Genomic DNA, 19810 nt, shown 5'->3' with positions numbered 1-19810 from the left:
TCTGGATTCCCTGCATTGTCCTTCTAAATCGAGATACGTTTCTACGGAAACGATAATATTTTCTTTGGGGTTCCAAGTATCTCTTTTCCGATGCATTATTCCTCCTTTACTGCATCCCTCGCTCCCTCACATTGCCGAATTAACACACAATTTGCGTCCATATGAAATACTCTGGATTCCCTGCATTATCTTTGTAAAACGAGATAGATTTCGACGGAAACGATAGGATTTTCTTTTGGGAGTCGAGTAACTCTTTTCCGATGCATTATTCCTCCATTACTGCATCCTTCGCTCCCTAACATTGCCGAATTAACACACAATTTGCGTCCATATGAAATACTCTGGATTCCCTGCATTGTCCTTCTACATCTAGATACGTTTCTACGGAAACGACAGGATTTTATTTGGGGTTCCGAGTATCTCTTTTCCGATGCATTATTCCTCCTTTACAGCATCCCTCACTTCCTCACATTGACGAATTGACACACAATTTGCGTCCATATGAAATACTCTGGATTCCCTGCATTGTCCTTCTAAATCGATATACGTTTCTACGGAAACGATAGGATTTTATTTGGGGTTCCGAGTATCTCTTTTCCGATGCATTAATCCTCCATTACTGCTTCCCTCGCTCCCTCACATTGCCGAATTAACACACAATTTGCGTCCATATGAAATACTCTGGATTCCCTGCATTGTCCTTCTACATCTAGATACGTTTCTACGGAAACGACAGGATTTTATTTGGGGTTCCGAGTATCTCTTTTCCGATGCATTATTCCTCCTTTACTGCATCCCTCGCTCCCTCACATTGCCGAATTAACACACAATTTGCGTCCATATGAAATACTCTGGATTCCCTGCATTATCTTTCTAAAACGAGATACGTTTCTACGGAAACGATAGGATTTTCTTTTGGGAGTCGAGTATCTCTTTTCCGATGCATTATTCCTCCATTACTGCATCCCTCGCTTCCTAACATTGACGAATTAACACACAGTTTGCGTCCATATGAAATACTCTGAGTTCCCTGCATTGTCCTTCTATATCAAGATACGTTTCTACAGAAACGATATGATTTTCTTTGGGGTTCCGAGTATCTCTTTTCCAATGAATTATTCCTCCTTTACAGCATCCCTCGCTCCCTCACATTGACGAATTAACACATAATTTGCGTCCATATGAAATACTCGGGATTCCCTGCATTGTCCTTCTAAATCGATATACGTTTCTACGGAAACGATAGGATTTTATTTGGGGTTCCGAGTATGTCTTTTCCGATGCATTATTCCTCCTTTACTGCATCCCTCGCTCCCTCACATTGCCGAATTAACACACAATTTGCGTCCATATGAAATACTCTGGATTCCCTGCATTGTCCTTCTAAATCGAGATACGTTTCTACGGAAACTATAGGATTTTCTTTGGGCTTCCGAGTATCTCTTTTCCGATGCATTATTCCTCCTTTACTTCATCCCTCGCTCCCTCACATTGACGAATTAACACACAATTTGCGTCCATATGAAATACTCTGGGATCCCTGCATTGTCCTTCTGAGTGGAGATACGTTTCTACGGAAACGATAGGATTTTCTTTGGGGTTCCGAGTATCTCTTTTCCGATGCATTATTGCTCCCTTACTGCATCCCTCGCTCCCTCACATTGACGAATTACACAATTTGCGTCCATATGAAATACTCGGGATTCCCTGCATTGTCCTTCTAAATCGAGATACGTTTCTACGAAAACGATACGATTTTCTTTGGGGTTCCGAGTATCTCTTTTCCGATGCATTATTCCTCCTTTACTGCAACCCTCGCTCCCTCACATTGACGAATTAACACACAATTTGCGTCCATATGAAATACTCTGGATTCCCTGCATTGTCCTTCTACATCGAGATACGTTTATACGGAAACGATAGGATTTTATTTGGGGTTCCGAGTATCTCTTTTCCGATGCATTATTCCTCCTTTACTGCATCCCTCGCTCCCTCACATTGCCGAATTAACACACAATTTGCGTCCATATGAAATACTCTGGGTTCCCTGCATTATCTTTCTATAACGAGATACGTTTCTACGGAAATGATAGGATTTTCTTTTGGGAGTCGAGTATCTCTTTTCCGATGCATTATTCCTCCTTTACTGCATCCCTCGCTCCCTCACATTGACATATTAACACACATATGAAATACTCTGGATTCCCTGCATTGTCCTTCTAAATCGAGATACGTTTCTACGGAAACGATAGGATTTTCTTTGGGGTATCGAGTATCTCTTTTCCGATACATTATTCCTCCTTTACTGCATCCCTCGCTCCCTCACATTGACGAATTAACACACAATTTGTGTCCATATGAAATACTCTGGGATCCCTGCATTGTCCTTCTAAATCGAGATACGTTTCTACGGAAACGATAGGATTTTATTTGGGGTTCCGAGTATCTCTTTTCCGATGCATTATTCCTCCATTACTGCTTCCCTCGCTCCCTCACATTGCCGAATTAACACACGATTTGCGTCCATATGAATTACTCTGGATTCCCTGCATTGTCCTTCTAAATCGAGATACGTTTCTACGGAAATGATAGGATTTTCTTTGGGGTTCCAAGTATCTCTTTTCCGATGCATTATTCCTCCTTTTCTGCACCCCTCGCTCCCTCACATTGCCGAATTAACACACAATTTGCGTCCATATGAAATACTCTGGATTCCCTGCATTATCTTTCTAAAACGAGATACATTTCTATGGAAACGATAGGATTTTCTTTGGGGTTCCGAGTATCTCTTTTCCGATGCATTATTCCTCCTTTACTGCATCCCTCGCTCCCTCACATTGACGAATTACACAATTTGCGTCCATATGAAATACTCTAGATTCCCTGCACTGTCCTTTTAATCGAGATACGTTTCTACGAAAACGATAGGATTTTCTTTGGGGTTCCGAGTATCTCTTTTCCGATGCATTATTCCTCCTTTACTGCATCCCTCGCTCCCTCACATTGACGAATTAACACACAATTTGCGTCCATATGAAATACTCTGGATTCCCTGCATTGTCCTTCTTCATCGAGATAAGTTTCTACGGAAACGATAGTATTTAATTTGGGGTTCCGAGTATCTCTTTTCCGATGCATTATTCCTCCTTTACTGCATCTCTCGCTCCCTCACATTGACGAATTAACACACAATTTGCGTCCATATGAAATACTCTGGGTTCCCTGCATTATCTTTCTAAAACGCGATACGTTTCTACGGAAATGATAGGAATTTCTTTTGGGAGTCGCGTATCTCTTTTCCAATGCATTATTCCTCCTTTACTGCATCCCTCGCTCCCTCACATTGACGAATTAACACACATATGAAATACTCTGGATTCCCTGCATTGTCCTTCTAAATCGAGATACGTTTCTACGGAAACGATAGGATTTTCTTTGGGGTTCCGAGTATCTCTTTTCCGATACATTATTCCTCCTTTACTGCATCCCTCGCTCCCTCACATTGACGAATTAACACACAATTTGCGTCCATATGCAATACTCTGGGATCCCTGCATTGTCCTTCTAAATCGAGATACGTTTCTATGGAAACGATAGGATTTTCTTTGGGGTTCCGAGTATCTCTTTTCCACCTTTACTGCATCCCTCGCTCCCTCACATTGACGAATTAACACACAATTTGCGTCCGTATGAAACACTCTGGATTCCCTGCATTGTCCTTCTAAATCGAGATACGTTTCTACGGAAACGATAGGATTTTCTTTGGGGTTCCGAGTATCTCTTTTCCGATGCATTATTCCTCCTTTACTGCATCCCTCGCTCCCTCACATTGACGAATTAACACACAATTTGCGTCCATATGAAATACACTGGATTCCCTGCATTGTCCTTCTACATCGAGATAAGTTTCTACGGAAACGATAGGATTTTATTTGGGGTTCCGAGTATCTCTTTTCCTCCTTTACTGCATCCCTAGCTCCCTAACATTGACGAATTAACACACAATTTGCGTCTGTATGAAATACTCTGGATTCCCTGCATTGTCCTTCTAAATCGAGATACGTTTCTACGGAAACGATAGGATTTTCTTTGGGGTTCCGAGTATCTCTTTTCCGATGCATTATTCCTCCTTTACTGCATCCCACTCTCCCTCACATTGCCGAATTAACACACAATTTGCGTCCACATGAAATACTCTGAGTTCCCTGCATTGTCCTTCTATATCGATATACGTTTCTACGGAAACGATAGTATTTTCTTTCGGGTTCCGAGTATCTCTTTTCCGATGCATTATTCCTCCTTTACTGCATCCCTCGCTCCCTCACATTGCCGAATTAACACACAATTTGCGTCCATATGAAATACTCTGGATTCCCTGCCATCTCCTTCTAAATCGAGATACGATTCGACGGAAACGATAGGATTTTCTTTGGGTTTCCGAGTATCTCTTTTCCGATGCATTATTCCTCCTTTACAGCATCCCTCGCTCCCTCACATTGACGAATTAACGCACAATTTGCGTCCATATGAAATACTCTGGATTCCCTGCGTTGCCCTTCTAAATCGAGATACGTTTCTACGGGAACGATAGGATTTACTTTGGGGTTCGGAGTATCTCTTTTCCGATGCATTATTCCTCCTTTCCTGCATCCCTCGCTCCCTCACATTGCCGAATTAACACACAAATTGCGTCCATATGAAATACTCTGGGTTCCCTGCATTATCTTTCTAAATCGAGATACGTTTCTACGGAAACGATAGGATTTTCTTTTGGGAGTCGAGTATCTCTTTTCCGATGCATTATTCCTCCTTTACTGCATCCCTCGCTCCCTCACATTGACGAATTAACACACAATTTGCGTCCATATGAAATAATCTGGATTCCCTGCATTGTCCTTCTAAATCGAGATATGTTTCTACGGAAACGATAGGATTTTCTTTGGGGTTCCGAATATCTCTTTTCCGATGCATTATTCCTCCTTTACAGCATCCCTCGCTCCCTCACATTGACGAATTAACACACAATTTGCGTCCATATGAAATACTCTGGATTCCCTGCATTGTCCTTCTAAATCGATATACGTTTCTACGGAAACGATAGGATTTTATTTGGGGTTCCGAGTATCTCTTTTCCGATGCATTATTCCTGCATTACTGCTTCCCTCGCTCCCTCACATTGCCGAATTAACACACAATTTGCGTCCATATGAATTACTCTGGATTCCCTGCATTGTCCTTCTAAATCGAGATACGTTTCTACGGAAATGATAGGATTTTCTTTGGGGTTCCAAGTATCACTTTTCCGATGCATTATTCCTCCTTTACTGCATCCCTCGCTCCCTCACATTGCCGAATTAACACACTTTTTGCGTCCATATGAAATACTCTGGATTCCCTGCATTATCTTTCTAAAATGAGATACATTTCTACGGAAACGATAGGATTTTCTTTTGGGAGTCGAGTAACTCTTTTCCGATGCATTATTCCTCCATTACTGCATCCCTCGCTCCCTCACATTGACGAATTAACACACAATTTGCGTCCATATGAAATACTCTGGGTTCCCTGCATTATCTTTCTAAAACGCGATACGTTTCTACGGAAATGATAGGATTTTCTTTTGGGAGTCGAGTATCTCTTTTCCGATGCATTATTCCTCCTTTACTGCATCCCTCGCTCCCTCACATTGACGAATTAACACACATATGAAATACTCTGGATTCCCTGCATTGTCCTTCTAAATCGAGATACGTTTCTACGGAAACGATAGGATTTTCTTTGGGGTTCCGAGTATCTCTTTTCCGATACATTATTCCTCCTTTACTGCATCCCTCGCTCCCTCACATTGAGGAATTAACACACAATTTGCGTCCATATGCAATACTCTGGGATCCCTGCATTGTCCTTCTAAATCGAGATACGTTTCTACGGAAACGATAGGATTTTCTTTGGGGTTCCGAGTATCTCTTTTCCGATGCATTATTCCTCCTTTACTGCATCCCTCGCTCCCTCACATTGACGAATTAACACACAATTTGCGTCCGTATGAAATACTCTGGATTCCCTGCATTGTCCTTCTAAATCGAGATACGTTTCTACGGAAACGATAGGATTTTCTTTGGGGTTCCGAGTATCTCTTTTCCTCCTTTACTGCTTCCCTAGCTCCCTCACATTGACGAATTAACACACAATTTGCGTCTGTATGAAATACTATGGATTCCCTGCATTGTCCTTCTAAATCGAGATTCGTTTCTACGGAAACGATAGGATTTTCTTTGGGGTTCCGAGTATCTCTTTTCCGATGCATTATTCCTCCTTTACTCCATCCCACTCTCCCTCACATTGCCGAATTAACAAACAATTTGCGTCCATATGAAATACTCTGAGTTCCCTGCATTGTCCTTCTATATCGATATACGTTTCTACGGAAACGATAGTATTTTCTTTCGGGTTCCGAGTATCTCTTTTCCGATGCATTATTCCTCCTTTACTGCATCCCTCGCTCCCTCACATTGCCGAATTAACACACAATTTGCGTCCATATGAAATACTCTGGATTCCCTGCATTGTCCTTCTAAATCGAGATACGTTTCAATTGAAACGATAGGATTTTCTTTGGGTTTCCGAGTATCTCTTTTCCGATGCATTATTCCTCCTTTACAGCATCCCTCGCTCCCTCACATTGAGGAATTAACACACAATTTGCGTCCATATGAAATACTCTGGATTCCGTGCCATCTCCTTCTAAATCGTGATACGTTTCGACGGAAACGATAGGATTTTTTTTTGGAGTCGAGTTCTCTTTTCCGGTGAATTATACCTCCTTTACTGCATCCCTCGCTCCCTCACATTGCCGAATTAATACACAATATGCGTCCATATGAAATACTCTGGATTCCCTGCATTGTCCTTCTAAATCGAGATACATTTCTACGGAAACGATAGGATTTTCTTTTGGGAGTCGAGTAACTCTTTTCCGATGCATTATTCCTCCATTACTGCATCCCTCGCTCCCTCACATTGACGAATTAACACACAAATTGCGTCCATATGAAATACTCTGAGTTCCCTGCATTGTCCTTCTATATCGAGATACGTTTCTACGGAAACGATAGGATTTTCTTTGGGATTCCGTGTATCTCTTTTCCGATGCATTATTCCTCCTTTACTGCATCCCTATCTCCCTCACATTGCCGAATTAACACACAATTTGCGTCCATATGAAATACTCGGGATTCCCTGCATTGTCCTTCTAAATCGAGATACGTTTCTACGAAAACGATACGATTTTCTTTGGGGTTCCGAGTATCTCTTTTCCGATGCATTATTCCTCCTTTACTGCAACCCTCGCTCCCTCACATTGACGAATTAACACACAATTTGCGTCCATATGAAATACTCTGGATTCCCTGCATTGTCCTTCTACATCGAGATACGTTTATACGGAAACGATAGGATTTTATTTGGGGTTCCGAGTATCTCTTTTCCGATGCATTATTCCTCCTTTACTGCATCCCTCGCTCCCTCACATTGCCGAATTAACACACAATTTGCGTCCATATGAAATACTCTGGGTTCCCTGCATTATCTTTCTATAACGAGATACGTTTCTACGGAAATGATAGGATTTTCTTTTGGGAGTCGAGTATCTCTTTTCCGATGCATTATTCCTCCTTTACTGCATCCCTCGCTCCCTCACATTGACATATTAACACACATATGAAATACTCTGGATTCCCTGCATTGTCCTTCTAAATCGAGATACGTTTCTACGGAAACGATAGGATTTTCTTTGGGGTATCGAGTATCTCTTTTCCGATACATTATTCCTCCTTTACTGCATCCCTCGCTCCCTCACATTGACGAATTAACACACAATTTGTGTCCATATGAAATACTCTGGGATCCCTGCATTGTCCTTCTAAATCGAGATACGTTTCTACGGAAACGATAGGATTTTATTTGGGGTTCCGAGTATCTCTTTTCCGATGCATTATTCCTCCATTACTGCTTCCCTCGCTCCCTCACATTGCCGAATTAACACACGATTTGCGTCCATATGAATTACTCTGGATTCCCTGCATTGTCCTTCTAAATCGAGATACGTTTCTACGGAAATGATAGGATTTTCTTTGGGGTTCCAAGTATCTCTTTTCCGATGCATTATTCCTCCTTTTCTGCACCCCTCGCTCCCTCACATTGCCGAATTAACACACAATTTGCGTCCATATGAAATACTCTGGATTCCCTGCATTATCTTTCTAAAACGAGATACATTTCTATGGAAACGATAGGATTTTCTTTGGGGTTCCGAGTATCTCTTTTCCGATGCATTATTCCTCCTTTACTGCATCCCTCGCTCCCTCACATTGACGAATTACACAATTTGCGTCCATATGAAATACTCTAGATTCCCTGCACTGTCCTTTTAATCGAGATACGTTTCTACGAAAACGATAGGATTTTCTTTGGGGTTCCGAGTATCTCTTTTCCGATGCATTATTCCTCCTTTACTGCATCCCTCGCTCCCTCACATTGACGAATTAACACACAATTTGCGTCCATATGAAATACTCTGGATTCCCTGCATTGTCCTTCTTCATCGAGATAAGTTTCTACGGAAACGATAGTATTTAATTTGGGGTTCCGAGTATCTCTTTTCCGATGCATTATTCCTCCTTTACTGCATCTCTCGCTCCCTCACATTGACGAATTAACACACAATTTGCGTCCATATGAAATACTCTGGGTTCCCTGCATTATCTTTCTAAAACGCGATACGTTTCTACGGAAATGATAGGAATTTCTTTTGGGAGTCGCGTATCTCTTTTCCAATGCATTATTCCTCCTTTACTGCATCCCTCGCTCCCTCACATTGACGAATTAACACACATATGAAATACTCTGGATTCCCTGCATTGTCCTTCTAAATCGAGATACGTTTCTACGGAAACGATAGGATTTTCTTTGGGGTTCCGAGTATCTCTTTTCCGATACATTATTCCTCCTTTACTGCATCCCTCGCTCCCTCACATTGACGAATTAACACACAATTTGCGTCCATATGCAATACTCTGGGATCCCTGCATTGTCCTTCTAAATCGAGATACGTTTCTATGGAAACGATAGGATTTTCTTTGGGGTTCCGAGTATCTCTTTTCCACCTTTACTGCATCCCTCGCTCCCTCACATTGACGAATTAACACACAATTTGCGTCCGTATGAAACACTCTGGATTCCCTGCATTGTCCTTCTAAATCGAGATACGTTTCTACGGAAACGATAGGATTTTCTTTGGGGTTCCGAGTATCTCTTTTCCGATGCATTATTCCTCCTTTACTGCATCCCTCGCTCCCTCACATTGACGAATTAACACACAATTTGCGTCCATATGAAATACACTGGATTCCCTGCATTGTCCTTCTACATCGAGATAAGTTTCTACGGAAACGATAGGATTTTATTTGGGGTTCCGAGTATCTCTTTTCCTCCTTTACTGCATCCCTAGCTCCCTAACATTGACGAATTAACACACAATTTGCGTCTGTATGAAATACTCTGGATTCCCTGCATTGTCCTTCTAAATCGAGATACGTTTCTACGGAAACGATAGGATTTTCTTTGGGGTTCCGAGTATCTCTTTTCCGATGCATTATTCCTCCTTTACTGCATCCCACTCTCCCTCACATTGCCGAATTAACACACAATTTGCGTCCACATGAAATACTCTGAGTTCCCTGCATTGTCCTTCTATATCGATATACGTTTCTACGGAAACGATAGTATTTTCTTTCGGGTTCCGAGTATCTCTTTTCCGATGCATTATTCCTCCTTTACTGCATCCCTCGCTCCCTCACATTGCCGAATTAACACACAATTTGCGTCCATATGAAATACTCTGGATTCCCTGCCATCTCCTTCTAAATCGAGATACGATTCGACGGAAACGATAGGATTTTCTTTGGGTTTCCGAGTATCTCTTTTCCGATGCATTATTCCTCCTTTACAGCATCCCTCGCTCCCTCACATTGACGAATTAACGCACAATTTGCGTCCATATGAAATACTCTGGATTCCCTGCGTTGCCCTTCTAAATCGAGATACGTTTCTACGGGAACGATAGGATTTACTTTGGGGTTCGGAGTATCTCTTTTCCGATGCATTATTCCTCCTTTCCTGCATCCCTCGCTCCCTCACATTGCCGAATTAACACACAAATTGCGTCCATATGAAATACTCTGGGTTCCCTGCATTATCTTTCTAAATCGAGATACGTTTCTACGGAAACGATAGGATTTTCTTTTGGGAGTCGAGTATCTCTTTTCCGATGCATTATTCCTCCTTTACTGCATCCCTCGCTCCCTCACATTGACGAATTAACACACAATTTGCGTCCATATGAAATAATCTGGATTCCCTGCATTGTCCTTCTAAATCGAGATATGTTTCTACGGAAACGATAGGATTTTCTTTGGGGTTCCGAATATCTCTTTTCCGATGCATTATTCCTCCTTTACAGCATCCCTCGCTCCCTCACATTGACGAATTAACACACAATTTGCGTCCATATGAAATACTCTGGATTCCCTGCATTGTCCTTCTAAATCGATATACGTTTCTACGGAAACGATAGGATTTTATTTGGGGTTCCGAGTATCTCTTTTCCGATGCATTATTCCTGCATTACTGCTTCCCTCGCTCCCTCACATTGCCGAATTAACACACAATTTGCGTCCATATGAATTACTCTGGATTCCCTGCATTGTCCTTCTAAATCGAGATACGTTTCTACGGAAATGATAGGATTTTCTTTGGGGTTCCAAGTATCACTTTTCCGATGCATTATTCCTCCTTTACTGCATCCCTCGCTCCCTCACATTGCCGAATTAACACACTTTTTGCGTCCATATGAAATACTCTGGATTCCCTGCATTATCTTTCTAAAATGAGATACATTTCTACGGAAACGATAGGATTTTCTTTTGGGAGTCGAGTAACTCTTTTCCGATGCATTATTCCTCCATTACTGCATCCCTCGCTCCCTCACATTGACGAATTAACACACAATTTGCGTCCATATGAAATACTCTGGGTTCCCTGCATTATCTTTCTAAAACGCGATACGTTTCTACGGAAATGATAGGATTTTCTTTTGGGAGTCGAGTATCTCTTTTCCGATGCATTATTCCTCCTTTACTGCATCCCTCGCTCCCTCACATTGACGAATTAACACACATATGAAATACTCTGGATTCCCTGCATTGTCCTTCTAAATCGAGATACGTTTCTACGGAAACGATAGGATTTTCTTTGGGGTTCCGAGTATCTCTTTTCCGATACATTATTCCTCCTTTACTGCATCCCTCGCTCCCTCACATTGACGAATTAACACACAATTTGCGTCCATATGCAATACTCTGGGATCCCTGCATTGTCCTTCTAAATCGAGATACGTTTCTACGGAAACGATAGGATTTTCTTTGGGGTTCCGAGTATCTCTTTTCCGATGCATTATTCCTCCTTTACTGCATCCCTCGCTCCCTCACATTGACGAATTAACACACAATTTGCGTCCGTATGAAATACTCTGGATTCCCTGCATTGTCCTTCTAAATCGAGATACGTTTCTACGGAAACGATAGGATTTTCTTTGGGGTTCCGAATATCTCTTTTCCGATGCATTATTCCTCCTTTACTGCATACCTCGCTCCCTCACATTGACGAATTAACACACAATTTGCGTCCATATGAAATACTCTGGATTCCCTGCCATCTCCTTCTAAATCGAGATACGTTTCGACGGAAACGATAGGATTTTTTTTGGGAGTCGAGTATCTCATTTCCGGTGCATTATACCTCCTATACTGCATCCCTCGCTCCCTCACATTGCCGAATTAATACACAATTTACGACCATATGAAATACTCTGGATTCCCTGCATTGTCATTCTAAATCGAGATACGTTTCTACAGAAACGATAGGATTTTCTTTTGGGTTCCAAGTATCTCTTTTCCGATGCATTATTCCTCCTTTACTGCATCCCTCGCTCCCTCACATTGCCGAATTAACACACAATTTGCGTCCATATGAAATATTCTGGATTCCCTGCATTGTCCTTCTAAATCGAGATACGTTTCTACGGAAACGGTAGGATTTTATTTGGGGTTCCGAGTATCTCTTTTCCGATGCATTATTCCTCCTTTACTTCATCCCTCGCTCCCTCACATTGACGAATTAACACACAATTTGCGTCCATATGAAATACTCTGGGATCCCTGCATTGTCCTTCTGAATGGAGATACGTTTCTACGGAAACGATAGGATTTTCTTTGGGGTTCCGAGTATCTCTTATCCGATGCATTATTCCTACTTTACTGCATCCCTCGCTCCCTCACATTGACGAATTACACAATTTGCGTCCATATGAAATACTCTGGATTCCCTGCATTGTCCTTCTAAATCGAGATACGTTTCTACGTAAACGATAGGATTTTCTTTGGGGTTCCGAGTATCTCTTTTCCGATGCATTATTCCTCCTTTACTGCATACCTCGCTCCCTCACATTGACGAATTAACACACAATTTGCGTCCATATGAAATACTCTGGATTCCCTGCATTGTCCTTCTACATCGAGATACGTTTCTACGGAAACGATAGGATTTTCTTTTGGGAGTCGATTATCTCTTTTCCGATGCATTATTCCTCCTTTACTGCATCTTTCGCTCCCTCACATTGACGAATTAACACACATATGAAATACTCTGGATTCCCTGCGTTGTCCTTCTAAATAGAGATACGTTTCTACGGAAACGATAGGATTTTCTTTGGGGTTCCAAGTATCTCTTTTCCGATACATTATTCCTCCTTTACTGCATCCCTCGCTCCCTCATATTGACGAATTAACACACAATTTGCGTCCATATGAAATACTCTGGGATCCCTGCATTGTCCTTCTGAATCGAGATACTTTTCTATGGAAACGATAGGATTTTCTTTGGGGTTCCGAGTATCTCTTTTCCTCCTTTACTGCATCCCTCGCTCCCTCACATTGACGAATTAACACACAATTTGCGTCCGTATGAAATACTCTGGATTCCCTGCGTTGTTCTTCTAAATCGAGATACGTTTCTACGGAAACGATAGGATTGTATTTGGGGTTCCGAGTATCTCTTTTCCGATGCATTATTCCTCCTTTTCTGCATCCCTCGCTCCCTCACATTGCCGAATTAACACACAATTTGCGTCCATATGAAATACTCTGGATTCCTTGCCATCTCCTAAATCGATATACTTTTCGACCGAAACGATAGGATTTTCTTTGAGGTTCCGAGTTTCTCTTTTCCGATGCATTATTCCTCCTTTACTGCATCCCTCGCTCCCTCACATTGACGAATTAACACTCAATTTGCGTCCATATGAAATACTCTGGATTCCCTGCCATCTCCTTCTAAATCGAGATACGTTTCGATGGAAACGATAGGATTTTTTTTGGGAGTCGGGTATCTCATTTCCGATGCATTATACCTCCTTTACTGCATCCCTCGCTCCCTCACATTGACGAATTAACACATAATTTGCGTCCATATGAAATACTCTGGATTCCCTGCATTGTCCTTCTATATCGAGATACGTTTCTACGGAAACGATAGGATTTTCTTTTGGGAGTCGAGTATCTCTTTTCCGATGCATTATTCCTCCATTACTGCATCCCTCGCTCCCTAACATTGACGAATTAACACACAATTTGCGTCCATATGAAATACTCTGAGTTCCCTGCATTGTCCTTCTATATCGAGATACGTTTCTACGGAAACGATAGGATTTTCTTTGGGGTTCCGAGTATCTCTTTTCCGATGCATTATTCCTCCTTTACTGCATCCCTCGCTCCCTCACATTGCCGAATTAACACACAATTTGCGTCCATATGAAATACTCTGGATTCCCTGCCATCTCCTTCTAAATCGAGATACGTTTCGACGGAAACAATAGGATTTTCTTTGGGGTTCCGAGTATCTCTTTTCCGATGCATTATTCCTCCATTACTGCATCCCTCGCTCCCTCCCATTGACGAATTAACACTCAATTTGCGTCCATATGAAATACTCTGGATTCCCTGCCATCTCCTTCTAAATCGAGATACGTTTTGACAGAAACGATTGGATTTTTTTTGGGAGTCGAGTATCTCATTTCCGATGCATTATACCTCCTTTACTGCATCCCTCGCTCCCTCACATTGACGAATTAACACATAATTTGCGTCCATATGAAATACTCTGGATTCCCTGCATTGTCCTTCTAAATCGAGATACGTTTCTACGGAAACGATAGGATTTTCTTTGGGGTTCCAAATATCTCTTTTCCGATGCATTATTCCTCCTTTACTGCATCCCTCGCTCCCTCACATTGCCGAACTAACACACAATTTGCGTCCATATGAAATACTCTGGATTCCCTGCATTATCTTTCTAAAACGAGATACGTTTCTACGGAAATGATAGGATTTTCTTTTGGGAGTCGAGTATCTCTTTTCCGATGCATTATTCCTCCATTACAGCATCCATCGCTCCCTAACATTGATGAATTAACACACAATTTGCGTCCATATGAAATACTCTGAGTTCCCTGCATTGTCCTTCTATATCGAGATACGTTTCTACGGAAACGATAGGATATAATTTGGGGTTCCGAGTATCTCTTTTCCGTTGCATTATTCCTCCTTTACTGCATCCCTCGCTCCCTCACATTGCCGAATTAACACACAATTTGCGTCCATATGAAATACTCTAAGTTCCCTGCAATATCTTTCTAAAACGAGATACGTTTCTACGGAAACGATAGGATTTTCTTTTGGGAGACGAGTATCTCTTTTCCGATGCATTATTCCTCCTTTACTGCATCCCTCGCTCCCTCACATTGACGAATTAACACACATATGAAATACTCTGGATTCCCTGCATTATCCTTCTAAATCGAGATACGTTTCTACGGAAACGATAGGATTTTCTTTGGGATTCCGAGTACCTCTTTTCCGATGCATTATTCCTCCTTTACTGCATCCCTCGCTCCCGCACATTGACGAATTAACACACAATTTGCGTCCATATGAAATACTCTGGATTCCCTGCATGGTCCTTCTAAATCGAGATACGTTTATACAGAAATGATAGGATTTTATTTGGGGTTCCGAGTATCTCTTTTCCGAAGCATTATTCCTCCTTTACTGCATCCCTCGCTCCCTCACATTGACGAATTAACACAAAATTTGCGTCCATATGAAATACTCTAGATTCCCTGCATTGTACTTCTACATCGAGATACGTTTCTACGGAAACGATAGGATTTTCTTAGGGGTTCCGAGTATCTCTTTTCCGATGCATTATTCCTCCTTTACTGCATCCCTCGCTCCCTCACATTGAAGAATTAACACACAATTTGCGTCCATATGAAATACTCTGGAGTCCCTGCATTGTCCTTCTAAATCGAGATACGTTTCTACGAAAACGATAGGATTTTCTGTGGGGTTGGGAGTATCTCTTTTCCGATGCATTATTCCTACTTTACTGCATCCCCCGCTCCCTCACATTGACGAATTAACACACAATTTGCGTTCATATGAAATACACTGGATTCCCTTCATTGTCCTTCTAAATCGAGATACGTTTCTACGGAAAAGATAGGATTTTCTTTGGGGTTCCGAGTATCTCTTTTCCTCCTTTACTGCATCCCTCCCTCCCTCACATTGACGAATTAACACACAATTTGCGTCCATATGAAATACTATGGATTCCCTGCATTGTCCTTCTAAATCGAGATACGTTTCGACGGAAACGATAGGATTTTCTTTGGGGCTCCGAGTATCTCTTTTCCGATGCATTATTCCTCCTTTACTGCATCCCTCGCTCCCTCACATTGACGAATTAACACACAATTTGCGTCCATATGAAATACTCTGGGATCCCTGCATTGTCCTTCTAAATGGAGATACGTTTATACGGAATCGATTGGATTTTCTTTGGGGTTCCGAGTATCTCTTTTCCGATGCATTATTCCTCCTTTACTGCATCCCTCGCTCCCTCACCTTGACGAATTACACAATTTGCGTCCATTTGAAATACTCTGGATTCCCTGCATTGTCCTTCTAATTCGAGATACGTTTCTACGAAAACGATAGGATTTTTTTTGGGGTTCTGAGTATCTCTTTTCCGATGCATTATTCCTCCTTTACTGCATCCCTCGCTCCCTCACATTGACGAATTAACACACAATCTGCGTCCATATGAAATACTCTGGATTCCCATCATTGTCCTTCTACATCGAGATACGTTTCTACGAAAACGATAAGATTTTCTTAGGGGTTCCGAGTATCTCTTTTCCGATGCATTATTCCTCCTTTACTGCATCCCTCGCTCCCTCACATTGACGAATTAACACACAATTTGCGTCCATATGTAATACTCTGGAATCCCTGCATTGTCCTGCTAAATCGAGATACGTTCCTACGGAAACGATAGGATTTTCTTTGGGGTTCCGAGTATCTCTTTCCGATGCATTATTCCTCCTTTACTGCATCCCTCGCTCCGTCACATTGCCGAATTAACACACAATTTGCGTCCATATGAGATACTCTGGATTCCCTGCACTATCTTTCTAAAACGAGATACGTTTCTACGGAAACGATAGGATTTTCTTTTGGGAGTCGAGTATCTCTTTTCCGATGCATTATTCCTCCATAACTGCATCCCTCGCAACCTAACATTGACGAATTAACACACAATTTGGGTCCATATGAAATACTCTGGATTCCCTGCATTGTCCTTCTAAATGGAGATACGTTTCTACGGAAACGATAGGATTTTCTTTGGGGTTCCGAGTATCTCTTTTCCGATGCATTATTCCTCCTTTACTGCATCGCTCGCACCCTCACATAGACGAATTACACAATTTGCGTCCATATGAAATACTCTGGATTCCCTGCATTGTCCTTCTAAATCGAGATACGTTTCTACGAAAACGATAGGATTTTCTTTGGGGTTCCGAGTATCTCTTTTCCGATGCATTATTCCTCCTTTACTGCATCCCTCGCTCCCTCATATTGACGAATTAACACACAATTTGTGTCCATATGAAATACTCTGCATTCCCTGCATTGTCCTTCTACATCGAGATACGTTTCTACGGAAACGATAGGATTTTCTTTGGGGTTCCGAGTATCTCTTTTTCCGATGCATTATTCCTCCTTTACTGCATCCCTCGCACCCTCACATTGCCGAATTAACACACAATTTGCGTCGATATGAAATACTCTGGGTTCCCTGCATTATCTTTCTAAAACGAGATACGTTTCTACGGAAATGATAGGATTTTCTTTTGGGAGTCGAGTATCTCTTTTCCGTTGCATTATTCCTCCTTTACTGCATCCCTCGCTCCTTCACATTGACGAATTAACACACATATGAAATACTCTGGATTCCCTGCATTGTCCTTCCAAATCGAGATACGTTTCTACGGAAACGATAGGATTTTCTTTGGGGTTCCGAGTATCTCTTTTCCGATACATTATTCCTCCTTTACTGCATCCCTCGCTCCCTCACATTGACGAATAAACACACAATTTGCGTCCATATGAAATACTCTGGGATCCCTGCATTGTCCTTCTAAATCGAGATACGTTTCTATGGAAACGATAGGACTTTCTTTGGGGTTCCGAGTATCTCTTTTCCTCCTTTACTGCATCCCTCGCTCCCTCACATTGACGAATTAACACACAATTTGCATCCGTATGAAATACTCTGGATTCCCTTCATTGTCCTTCTAAATCGAGATACGTTTCTACGGAAACGATAGGATTTTCTTTGGGGTTCCGAGTATCTATTTCCGATGCATTATTCCTCCTTTACTGCATCCCTCGCTCCCTCACATTGACGAATTAACACACAATTTGCGTCCATATGAAATACTCTGGATTCCCTGCCATCTCCTAAATCGATATACGTTTCGACGGAAACGATAGGATTTTCTTTGGGGTTCCGAGTATCTCTTTTCCGATGCATTATTTCTCCTTTACTGCATCCCTCGCTCCCTCACATTGACGAATTAACACTCAATTTGCGTCCATATGAAATACTCTGGATTCCATGCCATCTCCTTCTAAATCGAGATACGTTTCGACGGAAACGATTGGGTTTTTTTTGGGAGTCGAGTATCTCATTTCCGATGCATTTTCCCTCCTTTACTGCATCCCTCGCCCCCTCACATTGACGAATTAACACATAATTTGCGTCCATATGAAATACTCTGGATTCCCTGCATTGTCCATCTATATCGAGATACGTTTCTACGGAAACGATAGGATTTTCTTTTGGGAGTCGAGTATCTCTTTTCCGATGCATTATTCCTCCATTACTGCATCCCTCGCTCCCTAACATTGACGAATTAACACACAATTTGCGTCCATATGAAATACTCTGAGTTCCCTGCATTGTCCTTCTATATCGAGATACGTTTCTACGGAAACGATAGGATTTTCTTTGGGGTTCCGAGTATCTCTTTTCCGATGCATTATTCCTCCTTTATTGCATCCCTCGCTCCCTCACATTGACGAATTAACACCCATATGAAATACTCTGGATTCCCTGCATTGTCCTTCTAATTCGAGATACGTTTCTACGAAAACGATAGGATTTTCTTTGGGGTTCCGAGTATCTCTTTTCCGATGCATTATTCCTCCTTTACTGCATCCCTCGCTCCCTCACATTGACGAATTAACACACAATTTGCGTCCATATGAAATACCCTGGATACCCTGCATTGTCCTTCTAAATCGAGATACGTTTCTACGAAAACGATAGGATTTTTTTTGGGGTTCTGAGTATCTCTTTTCCGATGCATTATTCCTCCTTTACTGCATCGCTCGCTCCCTCACATTGACGAGTTACACAATCTGCGTCCATATGAAATACTCTGGATTCCCATCATTGTCCTTCTACATCGAGATACGTTTCTACGAAAACGATAGGATTTTCTTAGGGGTTCCGAGTATCTCTTTTGCGATGCATTATTCCTCCTTTACTGCATCCCTCGCTCCCTCACATTGACAGATTAACACACATATGAAATACTCTGGATTCCCTGCATTGTCCTTCTAAATCGAGATACGTTTCTACGGAAATGATAGGATTTTCTTTGGGGTTCCGAGTATCTCTTTTCCTCCTTTACTGCATCCCTCGCTCCCTCATATTGACGAATTAACACACAATTTGCCTCCGTATGAAATACTCTGGATTCCCTGCATTGTCCTTCTAAATCGAGAAACGTTTCTACGGAAACGATAGGATTTTCTTTGGGGTTCCGAGTATCTATTTCCGATGCATTATTCCTCCTTTACTGCATCCCTCGCTCCCTCACATTGACGAATTAACACACAATTTGCGTCCATATGAAATACTCTGGATTCCCTGCCATCTCCTAAATCGATATACGTTTCGACGGAAACGATAGGATTTTCTTTGGGGTTCCGAGTATCTCTTTTCCGATGCATTATTTCTCCTTTACTGCATCCCTCGCTCCCTCACATTGACGAATTAACACTCAATTTGCGTCCATATGAAATACTCTGGATTCCATGCCATCTCCTTCTAAATCGAGATACGTTTCGACGGAAACGATTGGGTTTTTTTTGGGAGTCGAGTATCTCATTTCCGATGCATTTTCCCTCCTTTACTGCATCCCTCGCCCCCTCACATTGACGAATTAACACATAATTTGCGTCCATATGAAATACTCTGGATTCCCTGCATTGTCCATCTATAT

This window comes from Schistocerca nitens, chromosome 2 (assembly GCF_023898315.1).
Source record: "Schistocerca nitens isolate TAMUIC-IGC-003100 chromosome 2, iqSchNite1.1, whole genome shotgun sequence".
Taxonomy (NCBI): domain Eukaryota; kingdom Metazoa; phylum Arthropoda; class Insecta; order Orthoptera; family Acrididae; genus Schistocerca; species Schistocerca nitens.
Note: the sequence above shows the minus strand (reverse complement) of the source record.